The sequence below is a fragment of the Lissotriton helveticus genome, chromosome 7 (genome assembly GCF_964261635.1).
Source record: "Lissotriton helveticus chromosome 7, aLisHel1.1, whole genome shotgun sequence".
In the NCBI taxonomy this organism is placed as follows: domain Eukaryota; kingdom Metazoa; phylum Chordata; class Amphibia; order Caudata; family Salamandridae; genus Lissotriton; species Lissotriton helveticus.
Window position 1 is genome coordinate 1960011408 of NC_136068.1, and position 18378 is coordinate 1960029785.

General features: G+C 47.2%; 1 protein-coding gene across 1 annotated transcript in view; it reads left to right on the forward strand.

Annotated features, from left to right (window-relative positions):
* Positions 1-18378, forward strand: part of LOC144770984 (putative cation-transporting ATPase 13A4) — a 1004626-nt gene that overhangs the window by 665381 nt on the left and 320867 nt on the right. The gene's annotated exons all lie outside the window — the stretch shown is intronic.

Consider the following 18378-nt stretch of genomic DNA (forward strand, 5'->3'; position numbering starts at 1 on the left):
TTTACCTCAACTGGTGTGTCCTTCTACACAGCTTCAAATCTGGGCTGCAGCTGATATCTCCTCATTGACCTCAACTGGTGTGTCCTTCTACACAGCTTCAAATCTGGGGCTGCAGCTGATATCTTCTCTTTTACCTCCACTGGTGTGTCCTTCTACACAGCTTTAAATCTGGGCTGCAGCTGAGATCTCCTCATTTACCTCCACTGGTGTCTCCTTCTACACAGCTTTAAATCTGGGGATGCAGCTAAGATCTTCTCTTTTACCTCCACTGGTGTCTCCTTCTACACAGCTTCAAATCTGGGCTGCAGCTGAGTTCTTCTCTTTTACCTCCACTGGTGTCTCCTTCTACACAGCTTTAAATCTGGGCTGCAGCTGATATCTTCTCTTTTACCTCCACTGGTGTGTCCTTCTACACAGCTTTAAATCTGGGCTGCAGCTGATATCTCCTCAGTTACCTCCACTGGTGTGTCCTTCTACACAGCTTTAAATCTGGGCTGCAGCTGATATCTTCTCATTTACCTCCACTGGTGTCTCCTTCTACACAGCTTTAAATCTGGGGCTGCAGCTTAGTTCTTCTCTTTTACCACCACTGGTGTGTCCTTCTACACAGCTTTAAATCTGGAGCTGCAGCTAAGATCTTCTCTTTTACCTCCACTGGTGTGTCCTTCTACACAGCTTCAAATCTGGGCTGCAGCTGATATCTCCTCATTTACCTCCACTGGTGTGTCCTTCTACACAGCTTTAAATCTGGGCTGCAGCTGATATCTCCTCAGTTACCTCCACTGGTGTGTCCTTCTACACAGCTTTAAATCTGGGCTGCAGCTGATATCTCCTCAGTTACCTCCACTGGTGTGTCCTTCTACACAGCTTTAAATCTGGGCTGCAGCTGATATCTTCTCATTTACCTCCACTGGTGTCTCCTTCTACACAGCTTTAAATCTGGGGCTGCAGCTTAGTTCTTCTCTTTTACCACCACTGGTGTGTCCTTCTACACAGCTTCAAATCTGGGTTGCAGCTGATATCTCATCATTTACCTCCACTGGTGTCTCCTTCTACACAGCTTTAAATCTGGGGCTGTAGCTGAGTTCTTCTCTTTTACCTCCACTGGTGTGTCCTTCTACACAGCTTTAAATCTGGGGCTGCAGCTAAGATCTTCTCTTTTACCTCCACTGGTGTGTCCTTCTACACAGCTTCAAATCTGGAGCTGCAGCTGATATCTCATCATTTACCTCCACTGGAGTGTCCTTCTACACAGCTTTAAATCTGGGCTGCAGCTGATATCTCCTCATTTACCTCCACTGGTGTGTCCTTCTACACAGCTTTAAATCTGGGCTGCAGCTGATATCTCCTCATTTACCTCCACTGGTGTGTCCTTCTACACAGCTTTAAATCTGGGCTGCAGCTGATATCTCCTCATTTACCTCCACTGGTGTGTCCTTCTACACAGCTTTAAATCTGGGCTGCAGCTGATATCTCCTCATTTACCTCCACTGGTATCTCCTTCTACACAGCTTCAAATCTGCGGCTGCAGCTGATATCTTCTCTTTTACCTCCACTGGTGTGTCCTTCTACACAGCTTTAAATCTGGGCTGCAGCTGAGTTCTTCTCTTTTACCTCCACTGGTGTGTCCTTCTACACAGCTTTAAATCTGGGGCTGCAGCTGAGATCTTCTCTTTCATCTCCACTGGTGTGTCCTTCTACACAGCTTTAAATCTTGGGCTGCAGCTGATATCTTCTCTTTTACCTCCACTGGTGTGTCCTTCTACACAGCTTCAAATCTGGGCTGCAGCTGATATCTCCTCATTTACCTCCACTGGTGTGTCCTTCTACACAGCTTTAAATCTGGGCTGCAGCTGAGATCTCCTCATTTACCTCCACTGTGTGTCCTTCTACACAGCTTTAAATCTGGGCTGCAGCTGATATCTCCTCATTTACCTCCACTGGTGTGTCCTTCTACACAGCTTCAAATCTGGAGCTGCAGCTGATATCTCATCATTTACCTCCACTGGTGTGTCCTTCTCTTTTACCTCCACTGGAGTGTCCTTCTACACAGCTTTAAATCTGGGCTGCAGCTGATATCTCCTCATTTACCTCCACTGGTGTCTCCTTCGACACAGCTTCAAATCTGCGGCTGCAGCTAAGATCTTCTCTTTTACCTCCACTGGTGTGTCCTTCTAAACAGCTTCAAATCTGCGGCTGCAGCTAAGATCTTCTCTTTTACCTCCACTGGTGTGTCCTTCTAAACAGCTTCAAATCTGGGGCTGCAGCTAAGATCTTCTCTTTTACCTCCACTGGTGTGTCCTTCTACACAGCTTTAAATCTGGGGCTGCAGCTGATATCTCATTTACCTCCACTGGTGTGTCCTTCTACACAGCTTTAAATCTGGGCTGCAGCTGGTATCTCCTCATTTACCTCCACTGGTGTCTCCTTCTACACAGCTTCAAATCTGGAGCTGCAGCTGATATCTCCTCATTTACCTCCACTGGTGTCTCCTTCTACACAGCTTTAAATCTGGGGCTGCAGCTGATATCTTCTCATTTACCTCCACTGGTGTCTCCTTCGACACAGCTTCAAATCTGCGGCTGCAGCTAAGATCTTCTCTTTTACCTCCACTGGTGTGTCCTTCTAAACAGCTTCAAATCTGGGGCTGCAGCTAAGATCTTCTCTTTTACCTCCACTGGTGTGTCCTTCTACACAGCTTTAAATCTGGGGCTGCAGCTGATATCTCATTTACCTCCACTGGTGTGTCCTTCTACACAGCTTTAAATCTGGGCTGCAGCTGATATCTCCTCAGTCACCTCCACTGGTGTCTTCTTCTACACAGCTTTAAATCTGGGCTGCAGCTGATATCTCCTCATTTACCTCCACTGGTGTCTCCTTCGACACAGCTTCAAATCTGCGGCTGCAGCTAAGATCTTCTCTTTTACCTCCACTGGTGTGTCCTTCTAAACAGCTTCAAATCTGGGGCTGCAGCTAAGATCTTCTCTTTTACCTCCACTGGTGTGTCCTTCTACACAGCTTTATATCTGGGGCTGCAACTGATATCTCATTTACCTCCACTGGTGTGTCCTTCTACACAGCTTTAAATCTGGGGCTGCAGCTGATATCTTCTCTTTTACCTCCACTGGAGTGTCCTTCTACACAGCTTTAAATCTTGGGTTGCAGCTGATATCTTCTCTTTTACCTCCACTGGTGTCTCCTTCTACACAGCTTCAAATCTGGGCTGCAGCTGATATCTCCTCATTTACCTCCACTGGTGTGTCCTTCTACACAGCTTTAAATCTGGGCTGCAGCTGAGATCTCCTCATTTACCTCCACTGTGTGTCCTTCTACACAGCTTTAAATCTGGGGCTGCAGCTGATATCTCCTCAGTTACCTCCACTGGTGTGTCCTTCTACACAGCTTCAAATCTGGGGCTGCAGCTGAGTTCTTCTCTTTCACCTCCACTGGTGTCTCCTTCTACACAGCTTTAAATCTGGGGCTGCAGCTGAGTTCTTCTCTTTTACCTCCACTGGTGTCTCCTACTACACAGCTTTAAATCTGGGGCTGCAGCTGATATCTCATTTACCTCCACTGGTGTGTCCTTCTACACAGCTTTAAATCTGGGGCTGCAGCTGATATCTCCTCATTTACATCCACTGGTGTCTCCTTCTACACAGCTTCAAATCTGGAGCTGCAGCTGATATCTCCTCATTTACCTCCACTGGTGTGTCCTTCTACACAGCTTCAAATCTGGGCTGCAGCTGAGATCTTCTCTTTTACCTCCACTGGTGTGTCCTTCTACACAGCTTCAAATCTGGAGCTGCAGCTGATATCTCCTCAGTTACCTCCACTGGTGTCTCCTTCTACACAGCTTTAAATCTGGGCTGTAGCTGAGATCTCCTCATTTACCTCCACTGGTGTCTCCTTCTACACAGCTTTAAATCTGGGCTGCAGCTGATATCTCCTCATTTACCTCAACTGGTGTCTCCTTCTACACAGCTTTAAATCTGGGCTGCAGCTGATATCTCCTCATTTACCTCCACTGGTGTCTCCTTCTACACAGCTTTAAATCTGGGGCTGCAGCTGATATCTTCTCTTTTACCTCCACTGGTGTGTCCTTCTACACAGCTTCAAATCTGGGCTGCAGCTGAGATCTTCTCTTTTACCTCCACTGGTGTGTCCTTCTACACAGCTTCAAATCTGGAGCTGCAGCTGATATCTTCTCATTTACCTCCACTGGTGTGTCCTTCTACACAGCTTTAAATCTGGGGCTGCAGCTAATATCTTCTCATTTACCTCCACTGGTGTGTCCTTCTACACAGCTTTAAATGTGGGCTGCAGCTGATATCTCCTCAGTTACCTCCACTGGTGTCTCCTTCTACACAGCTTTAAATCTGGGGCTGCAGCTAAGATCTTCTCTTTTACCTCCACTGGTGTGTCCTTCTACACAGCTTCAAATCTGGGCTGCAGCTGAGATCTCCTCATTTACCTCCACTGGTGTGTCCTTCTACACAGCTTTAAATCTGGGCTGCAGCTGAGAACTCCTCATTTACCTCCACTTGTGTGTCCTTCTACACAGCTTCAAATCTGGGTTGCAGCTGATATCTCATCATTTACCTCCACTGGTGTGTCCTTCTCTTTTACCTCCACTGGAGTGTCCTTCTACACAGCTTTAAATCTGGGCTGCAGCTGATATCTCCTCATTTACCTCCACTGGTGTCTCCTTCGACACAGCTTCAAATCTGCGGCTGCAGCTAAGATCTTCTCTTTTACCTCCACTGGTCTGTCCTTCTACACAGCTTTAAATCTGGGGCTGCAGCTGATATCTCTTTTACCTCCACTGGTGTGTCCTTCTACACAGCTTCAAACCTGGGCTGCAGCTGGTATCTCCTCATTTACCTCCACTGGTGTGTCCTTCTACACAGCTTCAAACCTGGAGCTGCAGCTGATATCTCCTCATTTACCTCCACTGGTGTGTCCTTCTACACAGCTTTAAATCTGGGGCTGCAGCTGATATCTTCTCATTTACCTCCACTGGTGTCTCCTTCTACACAGCTTCAAACCTGGAGCTGCAGCTGATATCTCCTCATTTACCTCCACTGGTGTCTCCTTCTACACAGCTTCAAATCTGGGCTGCAGCTGAGATCTCCTCATTTACCTCCACTGGTGTGTCCTTCTACACAGCTTCAAATCTGGGCTGCAGCTGAGATCTTCTCTTTTACCTCCACTGGTGTGTCCTTCTACACAGCTTCAAATCTGGAGCTGCAGCTGATATCTCCTCTTTTACCTCCACTGGTGTGTCCTTCTACACAGCTTCAAATCTGGGCTGCAGCTGAGATCTTCTCTTTTACCTCCACTGGTGTGTCCTTCTACACAGCTTCAAATCTGGAGCTGCAGCTGATATCTCCTCATTTACCTCCACTGGTGTCTCCTTCTACACAGCTTTAAATCTGGGTTGCAGCTGATATCGCATTTACCACCACTGGTGTCTCCTTCTACACAGCTTCAAATCTGGGCTGCAGCTGAGATCTTCTCTTTTACCTCCACTGGTGTGTCCTTCTACACAGCTTCAAATCTGGAGCTGCAGCTGATATCTCCTCATTTACCTCCACTGGTGTCTCCTTCTACACAGCTTTAAATCTGGGGCTGCAGCTGATATCTTCTATTTACCTCCACTGGTGTGTCCTTCTACACAGCTTTAAATCTGGGGCTGCAGCTGATATCTTCTCTTTTACCTCCACTGGTGTCTCCTTCTACACAGCTTCAAATCTGGGCTGCAGCTGAGATCTCCTCAGTTACCTCCACTGGTGTCTCCTTCTACACAGCTTTAAATATGGGGCTGCAGCTGAGATCTCCTCATTTACCTCCACTGGTGTGTCATTCTACACAGCTTTAAATCTGGGCTGCAGCTGATATCTCCTCATTTACCTCAACTGGTGTGTCCTTCTACACAGCTTTAAATCTGGGCTGCAGCTAATATCTCCTCATTTACCTCCACTGGTGTCTCCTTCTACACAGCTTCAAATCTGGGCTGCAGCTGATATCTCCTCATTGACCTCAACTGGTGTGTCCTTCTACACAGCTTCAAATCTGGGGCTGCAGCTGATATCTTCTCTTTTACCTCCACTGGTGTGTCCTTCTACACAGCTTTAAATCTGGGCTGCAGCTGAGATCTCCTCATTTACCTCCACTGGTGTCTCCTTCTACACAGCTTCAAATCTGGGCTGCAGCTGAGTTCTTCTCTTTTACCTCCACTGGTGTGTCCTTCTACACAGCTTTAAATCTGGGCTGCAGCTGATATCTCCTCAGTTACCTCCACTGGTGTGTCCTTCTACACAGCTTTAAATCTGGGCTGCAGCTGATATCTTCTCATTTACCTCCACTGGTGTCTCCTTCTACACAGCTTTAAATCTGGGGCTGCAGCTTAGTTCTTCTCTTTTACCACCACTGGTGTGTCCTTCTACACAGCTTTAAATCTGGAGCTGCAGCTAAGATCTTCTCTTTTACCTCCACTGGTGTGTCCTTCTACACAGCTTCAAATCTGGGTTGCAGCTGATATCTCATCATTTACCTCCACTGGTGTCTCCTTCTACACAGCTTTAAATCTGGGGCTGTAGCTGAGTTCTTCTCTTTTACCTCCACTGGTGTGTCCTTCTACACAGCTTTAAATCTGGGGCTGCAGCTAAGATCTTCTCTTTTACCTCCACTGGTGTGTCCTTCTACACAGCTTCAAATCTGGGCTGCAGCTGATATCTCCTCCTTTACCTCCACTGGAGTGTCCTTCTACACAGCTTTAAATCTGGGGCTGCAGCTAAGATCTTCTCTTTTACCTCCACTGGTGTCTCCTTCTACACAGCTTTAAATCTGGGCTGCAGCTGAGATCTTCTCTTTTACCTCCACTGGTGTGTCCTTCTACACAGCTTCAAATCTGGGCTGCAGCTGAGATCTTCTCTTTTACCTCCACTGGTGTGTCCTTCTACACAGCTTCAAATCTGGAGCTGCAGCTGATATCTCCTCATTTACCTCCACTGGTGTCTCCTTCTACACAGCTTTAAATCTGGGTTGCAGCTGATATCGCATTTACCACCACTGGTGTCTCCTTCTACACAGCTTTAAATCTGGGGCTGCAGCTGATATCTTCTCTTTTACCTCCACTTGTGTGTCCTTCTACACAGCTTCAAATCTGGGCTGCAGCTGAGATCTTCTCTTTTACCTCCACTGGTGTGTCCTTCTACACAGCTTCAAATCTGGAGCTGCAGCTGATATCTCCTCATTTACCTCCACTGGTGTCTCCTTCTACACAGCTTTAAATCTGGGGCTGCAGCTGATATCTTCTATTTACCTCCACTGGTGTGTCCTTCTACACAGCTTTAAATCTGGGGCTGCAGCTGATATCTTCTCTTTTACCTCCACTGGTGTCTCCTTCTACACAGCTTCAAATCTGGGCTGCAGCTGAGATCTCCTCTTTTACCTCCACTGGTGTCTCCTTCTACACAGCTTCAAATCTGGGCTGCAGCTGAGATCTCCTCAGTTACCTCCACTGGTGTCTCCTTCTACACAGCTTTAAATATGGGGCTGCAGCTGAGATCTCCTCATTTACCTCCACTGGTGTGTCATTCTACACAGCTTTAAATCTGGGCTGCAGCTGATATCTCCTCATTTACCTCAACTGGTGTGTCCTTCTACACAGCTTTAAATCTGGGCTGCAGCTAATATCTCCTCATTTACCTCCACTGGTGTGTCCTTCTACACAGCTTTAAATATGGGGCTGCAGCTGAGATCTCCTCATTTACCTCCACTGGTGTGTCATTCTACACAGCTTTAAATCTGGGCTGCAGCTGATATCTCCTCATTTACCTCAACTGGTGTGTCCTTCTACACAGCTTCAAATCTGGGCTGCAGCTGATATCTCCTCATTGACCTCAACTGGTGTGTCCTTCTACACAGCTTCAAATCTGGGGCTGCAGCTGATATCTTCTCTTTTACCTCCACTGGTGTGTCCTTCTACACAGCTTTAAATCTGGGCTGCAGCTGAGATCTCCTCATTTACCTCCACTGGTGTCTCCTTCTACACAGCTTTAAATCTGGGGATGCAGCTAAGATCTTCTCTTTTACCTCCACTGGTGTCTCCTTCTACACAGCTTCAAATCTGGGCTGCAGCTGAGTTCTTCTCTTTTACCTCCACTGGTGTCTCCTTCTACACAGCTTTAAATCTGGGCTGCAGCTGATATCTTCTCTTTTACCTCCACTGGTGTGTCCTTCTACACAGCTTTAAATCTGGGCTGCAGCTGATATCTCCTCAGTTACCTCCACTGGTGTGTCCTTCTACACAGCTTTAAATCTGGGCTGCAGCTGATATCTTCTCATTTACCTCCACTGGTGTCTCCTTCTACACAGCTTTAAATCTGGGGCTGCAGCTTAGTTCTTCTCTTTTACCACCACTGGTGTGTCCTTCTACACAGCTTTAAATCTGGAGCTGCAGCTAAGATCTTCTCTTTTACCTCCACTGGTGTGTCCTTCTACACAGCTTCAAATCTGGGCTGCAGCTGATATCTCCTCATTTACCTCCACTGGTGTGTCCTTCTACACAGCTTTAAATCTGGGCTGCAGCTGATATCTCCTCAGTTACCTCCACTGGTGTGTCCTTCTACACAGCTTTAAATCTGGGCTGCAGCTGATATCTCCTCAGTTACCTCCACTGGTGTGTCCTTCTACACAGCTTTAAATCTGGGCTGCAGCTGATATCTTCTCATTTACCTCCACTGGTGTCTCCTTCTACACAGCTTTAAATCTGGGGCTGCAGCTTAGTTCTTCTCTTTTACCACCACTGGTGTGTCCTTCTACACAGCTTCAAATCTGGGTTGCAGCTGATATCTCATCATTTACCTCCACTGGTGTCTCCTTCTACACAGCTTTAAATCTGGGGCTGTAGCTGAGTTCTTCTCTTTTACCTCCACTGGTGTGTCCTTCTACACAGCTTTAAATCTGGGGCTGCAGCTAAGATCTTCTCTTTTACCTCCACTGGTGTGTCCTTCTACACAGCTTCAAATCTGGAGCTGCAGCTGATATCTCATCATTTACCTCCACTGGAGTGTCCTTCTACACAGCTTTAAATCTGGGCTGCAGCTGATATCTCCTCATTTACCTCCACTGGTGTGTCCTTCTACACAGCTTTAAATCTGGGCTGCAGCTGAGATCTCCTCATTTACCTCCACTGTGTGTCCTTCTACACAGCTTTAAATCTGGGCTGCAGCTGATATCTCCTCATTTACCTCCACTGGTGTGTCCTTCTACACAGCTTCAAATCTGGAGCTGCAGCTGATATCTCATCATTTACCTCCACTGGTGTGTCCTTCTCTTTTACCTCCACTGGAGTGTCCTTCTACACAGCTTTAAATCTGGGCTGCAGCTGATATCTCCTCATTTACCTCCACTGGTGTCTCCTTCGACACAGCTTCAAATCTGCGGCTGCAGCTAAGATCTTCTCTTTTACCTCCACTGGTGTGTCCTTCTAAACAGCTTCAAATCTGCGGCTGCAGCTAAGATCTTCTCTTTTACCTCCACTGGTGTGTCCTTCTAAACAGCTTCAAATCTGGGGCTGCAGCTAAGATCTTCTCTTTTACCTCCACTGGTGTGTCCTTCTACACAGCTTTAAATCTGGGGCTGCAGCTGGTATCTCCTCATTTACCTCCACTGGTGTCTCCTTCTACACAGCTTCAAATCTGGAGCTGCAGCTGATATCTCCTCATTTACCTCCACTGGTGTCTCCTTCTACACAGCTTTAAATCTGGGGCTGCAGCTGATATCTTCTCATTTACCTCCACTGGTGTCTCCTTCGACACAGCTTCAAATCTGCGGCTGCAGCTAAGATCTTCTCTTTTACCTCCACTGGTGTGTCCTTCTAAACAGCTTCAAATCTGGGGCTGCAGCTAAGATCTTCTCTTTTACCTCCACTGGTGTGTCCTTCTACACAGCTTTAAATCTGGGGCTGCAGCTGATATCTCATTTACCTCCACTGGTGTGTCCTTCTACACAGCTTTAAATCTGGGCTGCAGCTGGTATCTCCTCATTTACCTCCACTGGTGTCTCCTTCTACACAGCTTCAAATCTGGAGCTGCAGCTGATATCTCCTCATTTACCTCCACTGGTGTCTCCTTCTACACAGCTTTAAATCTGGGGCTGCAGCTGATATCTTCTCATTTACCTCCACTGGTGTGTCCTTCTACACAGCTTTAAATCTGGGGCTGCAGCTGATATCTTCTCTTTTACCTCCACTGGTGTCTCCTTCTACACAGCTTCAAATCTGGGCTGCAGCTGAGATCTTCTCTTTTACCTCCACTGGTGTCTCCTTCTACACAGCTTCAAACCTGGGCTGCAGCTGAGATCTTCTCTTTTACCTCCACTGGTGTCTCCTTCTACACAGCTTCAAATCTGGGCTGCAGCTGAGTTCTTCTCTTTTACCTCCACTGGTGTGTCCTTCTACACAGCTTTAAATGTGGGCTGCAGCTGATATCTCCTTAGTTACCTCCACTGGTGTGTCCTTCTACACAGCTTTAAATCTGGGCTGCAGCTGATATCTTCTCATTTACCTCCACTGGTGTCTCCTTCGACACAGCTTTAAATCTGGGGCTGCAGCTGAGTTCTTCTCTTTTACCTCAACTGGTGTGTCCTTCTACACAGCTTTAAATCTGGGGCTGCAGCTAAGATCTTCTCTTTTACCTCCACTGGTGTGTCCTTCTACACAGCTTTAAATCTGGGCTGCAGCTGATATCTCCTCATTTACCTCCACTGGTGTCTCCTTCGACACAGCTTCAAATCTGCGGCTGCAGCTAAGATCTTCTCTTTTACCTCCACTGGTGTGTCCTTCTAAACAGCTTCAAATCTGGGGCTGCAGCTGATATCTTCTCTTTTACCTCCACTGGAGTGTCCTTATACACAGCTTTAAATCTGGGCTGCAGCTGATATCTCTTCATTTACCTCCACTGGTGTCTCCTTCTACACAGCTTCAAATCTGCGGCTGCAGCTAAGATCTTCTCTTTTACATCCATTGGTGTGTCCTTCTACACAGCTTTAAATCTGGAGCTGCAGCTGATATCTCCTCATTTACCTCCACTTGTGTGTCCTTCTACACAGCTTCAAATCTGGGTTGCAGCTGATATCTCCTCATTTACCTCCACTGGTGTGTCCTTCTCTTTTACCTCCACTGGTGTCTCCTTCGACACAGCTTCAAATCTGCGGCTGCAGCTAAGATCTTCTCTTTTACCTCCACTGGTGTGTCCTTCTAAACAGCTTCAAATCTGGGCTGCAGCTGATATCTCCTCATTTACCTCCACTGGTGTCTCCTTCTACACAGCTTTAAATCTGGGCTGCAGCTGATATCTCCTCATTTACCTCCACTGGTGTGTCCTTCTACACAGCTTTAAATCTGGGGCTGCAGCTGATATCTTCTCTTTTACCTCCACTGGAGTGTCCTTCTACACAGCTTTAAATCTGGGCTGCAGCTGATATCTCCTCATTTACCTCCACTGGTGTCTCCTTCTACACAGCTTCAAATCTGCGGCTGCAGCTAAGATCTTCTCTTTTACCTCCACTGGTGTGTCCTTCTACACAGCTTTAAATCTGGGCTGCAGCTGATATCTCCTCATTTACCTCCACTGGTGTGTCCTTCTACACAGCTTTAAATCTGGGGCTGCAGCTGAGATCTTCTCTTTTACCTCCACTGGTGTGTCCTTCTACACAGCTTCAAATCTGGGCTGCAGCTGATATCTCCTATTTTACCTCCACTGGTGTGTCCTTCTACACAGCTTTAAATCTGGGGCTGCAGCAGAGATCTTCTCTTTCATCTCCACTGGTGTGTCCTTCTACACAGCTTTAAATCTTGGGCTGCAGCTGATATCTTCTCTTTTACCTCCACTGGTTACTCCTTCTACACAGCTTCAAATCTGGGCTGCAGCTGATATCTCCTCATTTACCTCCACTGGTGTGTCCTTCTACACAGCTTTAAATCTGGGCTGCAGCTGAGATCTCCTCATTTACCTCCACTGTGTGTCCTTCTACACAGCTTTAAATCTGGGGCTGTAGCTGAGATCTCCTCATTTGCCTCAACTGGTGTGTCCTTCTACACAGCTTTAAATCTGGGGCTGCAGCTGATATCTTATCTTTTACCTCTACTGGAGTGTCCTTCTACACAGCTTTAAATCTGGGGCTGCAGCTGATATCTTCTCTTTTACCTCCACTGGTGTGTCCTTCTACACAGCTTTAAATCTGGGTCTGCAGCTGATATCTCCTCTTTTACCTCCACTGGTGTGTCCTTCTACACAGCTTTAAATCTGGGCTGCAGCTGAGATCTCCTCAGATACCTCCACTGGTGTCTTCTTCTACACAGCTTTACATCTGGGGCTGCAGCTGATATCTTCTCTTTTACCTCCACTGGTGTGTCCTTCTACACAGCTTTAAATCTGGGACTGCAGCTGATATCTCCTCAGTTACCTCCACCTGTTTGTCCTTCTACACAGCTTCAAATCTGGGGCTGCAGCTGAGTTCTTCTCTTTCACCTCCACTGGTGTCTCCTTCTACACAGCTTTAAATCTGGAGCTGCAGCTGAGTTCTTCTCTTTTACCTCCACTGGAGTGTCCTTCTACACAGCTTCAAATCTGGGGCTGCAGCTGAGTTCTTCTCTTTTACCTCCACTGGAGTGTCCTTCTACACAGCTTTAAATCTGGAGCTGCAGCTGAGTTCTTCTCTTTTACCTCCACTGGAGTGTCCTTCTACACAGCTTTAAATCTGGGGCTGCAGCTGAGATCTCCTCATTTGCCTCAACTGGTGTGTCCTTCTACACAGCTTTAAATCTGGGGCTGCAGCTGATATCTTATCTTTTACCTCTACTGGAGTGTCCTTCTACACAGCTTTAAATCTGGGGCTGCAGCTGATATCTTCTCTTTTACCTCCACTGGTGTGTCCTTCTACACAGCTTTAAATCTGGGTCTGCAGCTGATATCTCCTCTTTTACCTCCACTGGTGTGTCCTTCTACACAGCTTTAAATCTGGGCTGCAGCTGAGATCTCCTCAGATACCTCCACTGGTGTCTTCTTCTACACAGCTTTACATCTGGGGCTGCAGCTGATATCTTCTCTTTTACCTCCACTGGTGTGTCCTTCTACACAGCTTTAAATCTGGGACTGCAGCTGATATCTCCTCAGTTACCTCCACCTGTTTGTCCTTCTACACAGCTTCAAATCTGGGGCTGCAGCTGAGTTCTTCTCTTTCACCTCCACTGGTGTCTCCTTCTACACAGCTTTAAATCTGGAGCTGCAGCTGAGTTCTTCTCTTTTACCTCCACTGGAGTGTCCTTCTACACAGCTTCAAATCTGGGGCTGCAGCTGAGTTCTTCTCTTTTACCTCCACTGGAGTGTCCTTCTACACAGCTTTAAATCTGGAGCTGCAGCTGAGTTCTTCTCTTTTACCTCCACTGGAGTGTCCTTCTACACAGCTTTAAATCTGGAGCTGCAGCTGAGTTCTTCTCTTTTACCTCCACTGGTGTGTCCTTCTACACAACTTTAAATCTGGGCTGCAGCTGATATCTCCTCATTTACCTCCACTGGTGTCTCCTTCTACACAGCTTCAAATCTGGAGCTGCAGCTGATATCTCCTCATTTACCTCCACTGGTGTCTCCTCCTACACAGCTTCAAATCTGGGCTGCAGCTGAGATCTTCTCTTTTACCTCCACTGGTGTGTCCTTCTACACAGCTTCAAATCTGGGCTGCAGCTGAGATCTTCTCTTTTACCTCCACTGGTGTCTCCTTCTACACAGCTTCAAATCTGGGCTGCAGCTGATATCTCCTCATTTACCTCCACTGGTGTGTCCTTCTACACAGCTTTAAATCTGGGCTGCAGCTGAGATCTCCTCATTTACCTCCACTGTGTGTCCTTCTACACAGCTTTAACTCTGGGGCTGCAGCTGAGATCTCCTCATTTGCCTCAACTGGTGTGTCCTTCTACACAGCTTTAAATCTGGGGCTGCAGCTGATATCTTATCTTTTACCTCTACTGGAGTGTCCTTCTACACAGCTTTAAATCTGGGCTGCAGCTGACATCTCCTCAGATACCTCCACTGGTGTCTTCTTCTACACAGCTTTAAATCTGGGGCTGCAGCTGATATCTTCTCTTTCACCTCCACTGGTGTCTCCTTCTACACAGCTTTAAATCTGGGGCTGCAGCTGAGTTCTTCTCTTTTACCTCCACTGGAGTGTCCTTCTACACAGCTTCAAATCTGGGGCTGCAGCTGAGTTCTTCTCTTTTACCTCCACTGGTGTCTCCTTCTACACAGCTTTAAATCTGGGGCTGCAGCTGATATCTCATTTACCTCCACTGGTGTGTCCTTCTACACAGCTTTAAATCTTGGCTGCAGCTGATATCTCCTCATTTACCTCCACTGGTGTCTCCTTCTACACAGCTTCAAATCTGGAGCTGCATCTGATATCTCCTCATTTACCTCCACTGGTGTCTCCTTCTACACAGCTTCAAATCTGGGCTGCAGCTGAGATCTTCTCTTTTACCTCCACTGGTGTGTCCTTCTACACAGCTTCAAATCTGGGCTGCAGCTGAGATCTTCTCTTTTACCTCCACTGGTGTCTCCTTCTACACAGCTTCAAATCTGGGCTGCAGCTGATATCTCCTCATTTACCTCCACTGGTGTCTCCTTCTACACAGCTTCAAATCTGGGCTGCAGCTGATATCTCCTCATTTACCTCCACTGGTGTCTCCTTCTACACAGCTTTAAATCTGGGCTGCAGCTGATATCTCATTTACCTCCACTGGTGTGTCCTTCTACACAGCTTTAAATCTTGGCTGCAGCTGATATCTCCTCATTTACCTCCACTGTGTGTCCTTCTACACAGCTTTAAATCTGGGCTGCAGCTGATATCTCCTCATTTACCTCCATTGGTGTCTCCTTCTACACAGCTTCAAATCTGGGCTGCAGCTGAGATCTCCTCATTTACCTCAACTGGTGTGTCCTCCTACACAGCTTCAAATCTGGGGCTACAGCTGAGATCTCCTCATTTACCTCCACTGGAGTGTCCTTCTACACAGCTTTAAATCTGGGGCTGCAGCTGAGATCTCCTTATTTGCCTCCACTGGTGTCTCCTTCTACACAGCTTCAAATCTGGGCTGCAGCTGAGATCTTCTCTTTTACCTCCACTGGTGTCTCCTTCTACACAGCTTCAAATCTGGGCTGCAGCTGAGTTCTTCTCTTTTACCTCCACTGGTGTGTCCTTCTACACAGCTTTAAATGTGGGCTGCAGCTGATATCTCCTCAGTTACCTCCACTGGTGTGTCCGTCTACACAGCTTTACATCTGGGCTGCAGCTGATATCTTCTCATTTACCTCCACTGGTGTCTCCTTCTACACAGCTTTAAATCTGGGGCTGTAGCTGAGTTCTTCTCTTTTACCTCCACTGGTGTGTCCTTCTACACAGCTTTAAATCTGGGGCTGCAGCTAAGATCTTCTCTTTTACCTCCACTGGTGTGTCCTTCTACACAGCTTCAAATCTGGGCTGCAGCTGATATCTCCTCCTTTACCTCCACTGGTGTCTCCTTCTACACAGCTTCAAATCTGGGGCTGCAGCTAAGATCTTCTCTTTTACCTCCACTGGTGTGTCCTTCTACACAGCTTTAAATCTGGGGCTGCAGCTGATATCTCATTTACCTCCACTGGTGTGTCCTTCTACACAGCTTTAAATCTGGGCTGCAGCTGATATCTCCTCATTTACCTCCACTGGTGTGTCCTTCTACACAGCTTCAAATCTGGGCTGCAGCTGATATCTCCTCCTTTACCTCCACTGGTGTCTCCTTCTACACAGCTTCAAATCTGGGGCTGCAGCTAAGATCTTCTCTTTTACCTCCACTGGTGTGTCCTTCTACACAGCTTTAAATCTGGGCTGCAGCTGGTATCTCCTCATTTACCTCCACTGGTGTCTCCTTCTACACAGCTTCAAATCTGGAGCTGCAGCTGATATCTCCTCATTTACCTCCACTGGTGTCTCCTTCTACACAGCTTTAAATCTGGGGCTGCAGCTGATATCTTCTCTTTTACCTCCACTGGTGTGTCCTTCTACACAGCTTCAAATCTGGGCTGCAGCTGAGATCTTCTCTTTTACCTCCACTGGTGTGTCCTTCTACACAGCTTCAAATCTGGAGCTGTAGCTGATATCTCCTCATTTACCTCCACTGGTGTGTCCTTCTACACAGCTTCAAATCTGGAGCTGCAGCTGATATCTCCTCATTTACCTCCACTGGTGTCTCCTTCTACACAGCTTTAAATCTGGGGCTGCAGCTGATATCTTCTCATTTACCTCCACTGGTGTGTCCTTCTACACAGCTTTAAATCTGGGGCTGCAGCTAATATCTTCTCATTTACCTCCACTGGTGTGTCCTTCTACACAGCTTTAAATCTGGGGCTGCAGCTGATATCTTCTCTTTTACCTCCACTGGTGTCTCCTTCTACACAGCTTCAAATCTGGGCTGCAGCTGAGATCTTCTCTTTTACCTCCACTGGTGTCTCCTTCTACACAGCTTCAAACCTGGGCTGCAGCTGAGATCTTCTCTTTTACCTCCACTGGTGTCTCCTTCTACACAGCTTCAAATCTGGGCTGCAGCTGAGTTCTTCTCTTTTACCTCCACTGGTGTGTCCTTCTACACAGCTTTAAATGTGGGCTGCAGCTGATATCTCCTTAGTTACCTCCACTGGTGTGTCCTTCTACACAGCTTTAAATCTGGGCTGCAGCTGATATCTTCTCATTTACCTCCACTGGTGTCTCCTTCGACACAGCTTTAAATCTGGGGCTGCAGCTGAGTTCTTCTCTTTTACCTCAACTGGTGTGTCCTTCTACACAGCTTTAAATCTGGGGCTGCAGCTAAGATCTTCTCTTTTACCTCCACTGGTGTGTCCTTCTACACAGCTTCAAATCTGGGCTGCAGCTGATATCTCCTCATTTACCTCCACTGGTGTGTCCTTCTACACAGCTTCAAATCTGAGTTGCAGCTGATATCTCCTCATTTACCTCCACTGGTGTGTCCTTCTCTTTTACCTCCACTGGAGTGTCCTTCTACACAGCTTTAAATCTGGGCTGCAGCTGATATCTCCTCATTTACCTCCACTGGTGTCTCCTTCGACACAGCTTCAAATCTGCGGCTGCAGCTAAGATCTTCTCTTTTACCTCCACTGGTGTGTCCTTCTAAACAGCTTCAAATCTGGGGCTGCAGCTGATATCTTCTCTTTTACCTCCACTGGAGTGTCCTTATACACAGCTTTAAATCTGGGCTGCAGCTGATATCTCATCATTTACCTCCACTGGTGTGTCCTTCTCTTTTACCTCCACTGGAGTGTCCTTCTACACAGCTTTAAATCTGGAGCTGCAGCTGATATCTCCTCATTTACCTCCACTGGTGTCTCCTTCTACACAGCTTCAAATCTGCGGCTGCAGCTAAGATCTTCTCTTTTACCTCCACTGGTGTGTCCTTCTAAACAGCTTCAAATCTGGGGCTGCAGCTAAGATCTTCTCTTTTACCTCCACTGGTGTGTCCTTTACACAGCTTCAAATCTGGGCTGCAGCTGATATCTCCTCATTTACCTCCACTGGTGTCTCCTTCTACACAGCTTTAAATCTGGGCTGCAGCTGAGATCTCCTCAGTTACCTCCACTGGTGTGTCCTTCTACACAGCTTTAAATCTGGGGCTGCAGCTGATATCTTCTCTTTTACCTCCCCTGGTGTCTCCTTCTACACAGCTTTAAATCTGGGGCTGCAGCTGATATCTTCTCTTTTACCTCCACTGGAGTGTCCTTCTACACAGCTTTAAATCTGGGCTGCAGCTGATATCTCCTCATTTACCTCCACTGGTGTCTCCTTCTACACAGCTTCAAATCTGCGGCTGCAGCTAAGATCTTCTCTTTTACCTCCACTGGTGTGTCCTTCTACACAGCTTTAAATCTGGGCTGCAGCTGATATCTCCTCATTTACCTCCACTGGTGTCTCCTTCTACACAGCTTTAAATCTGGGGCTGCAGCTGAGATCTTCTCTTTTACCTCCACTGGTGTGTCCTTCTACACAGCTTCAAATCTGGGCTGCAGCTGATATCTCCTCTTTTACCTCCACTGGTGTGTACTTCTACACAGCTTTAAATCTGGGGCTGCAGCTGAGATCTTCTCTTTCATCTCCACTGGTGTGTCCTTCTACACAGCTTTAAATCTTGGGCTGCAGCTGATATCTTCTCTTTTACCTCCACTGGTTACTCCTTCTACACAGCTTTAAATCTGGGGCTGCAGCTGAGATCTCCTCATTTGCCTCAACTGGTGTGTCCTTCTACACAGCTTTAAATCTGGGGCTGCAGCTGATATC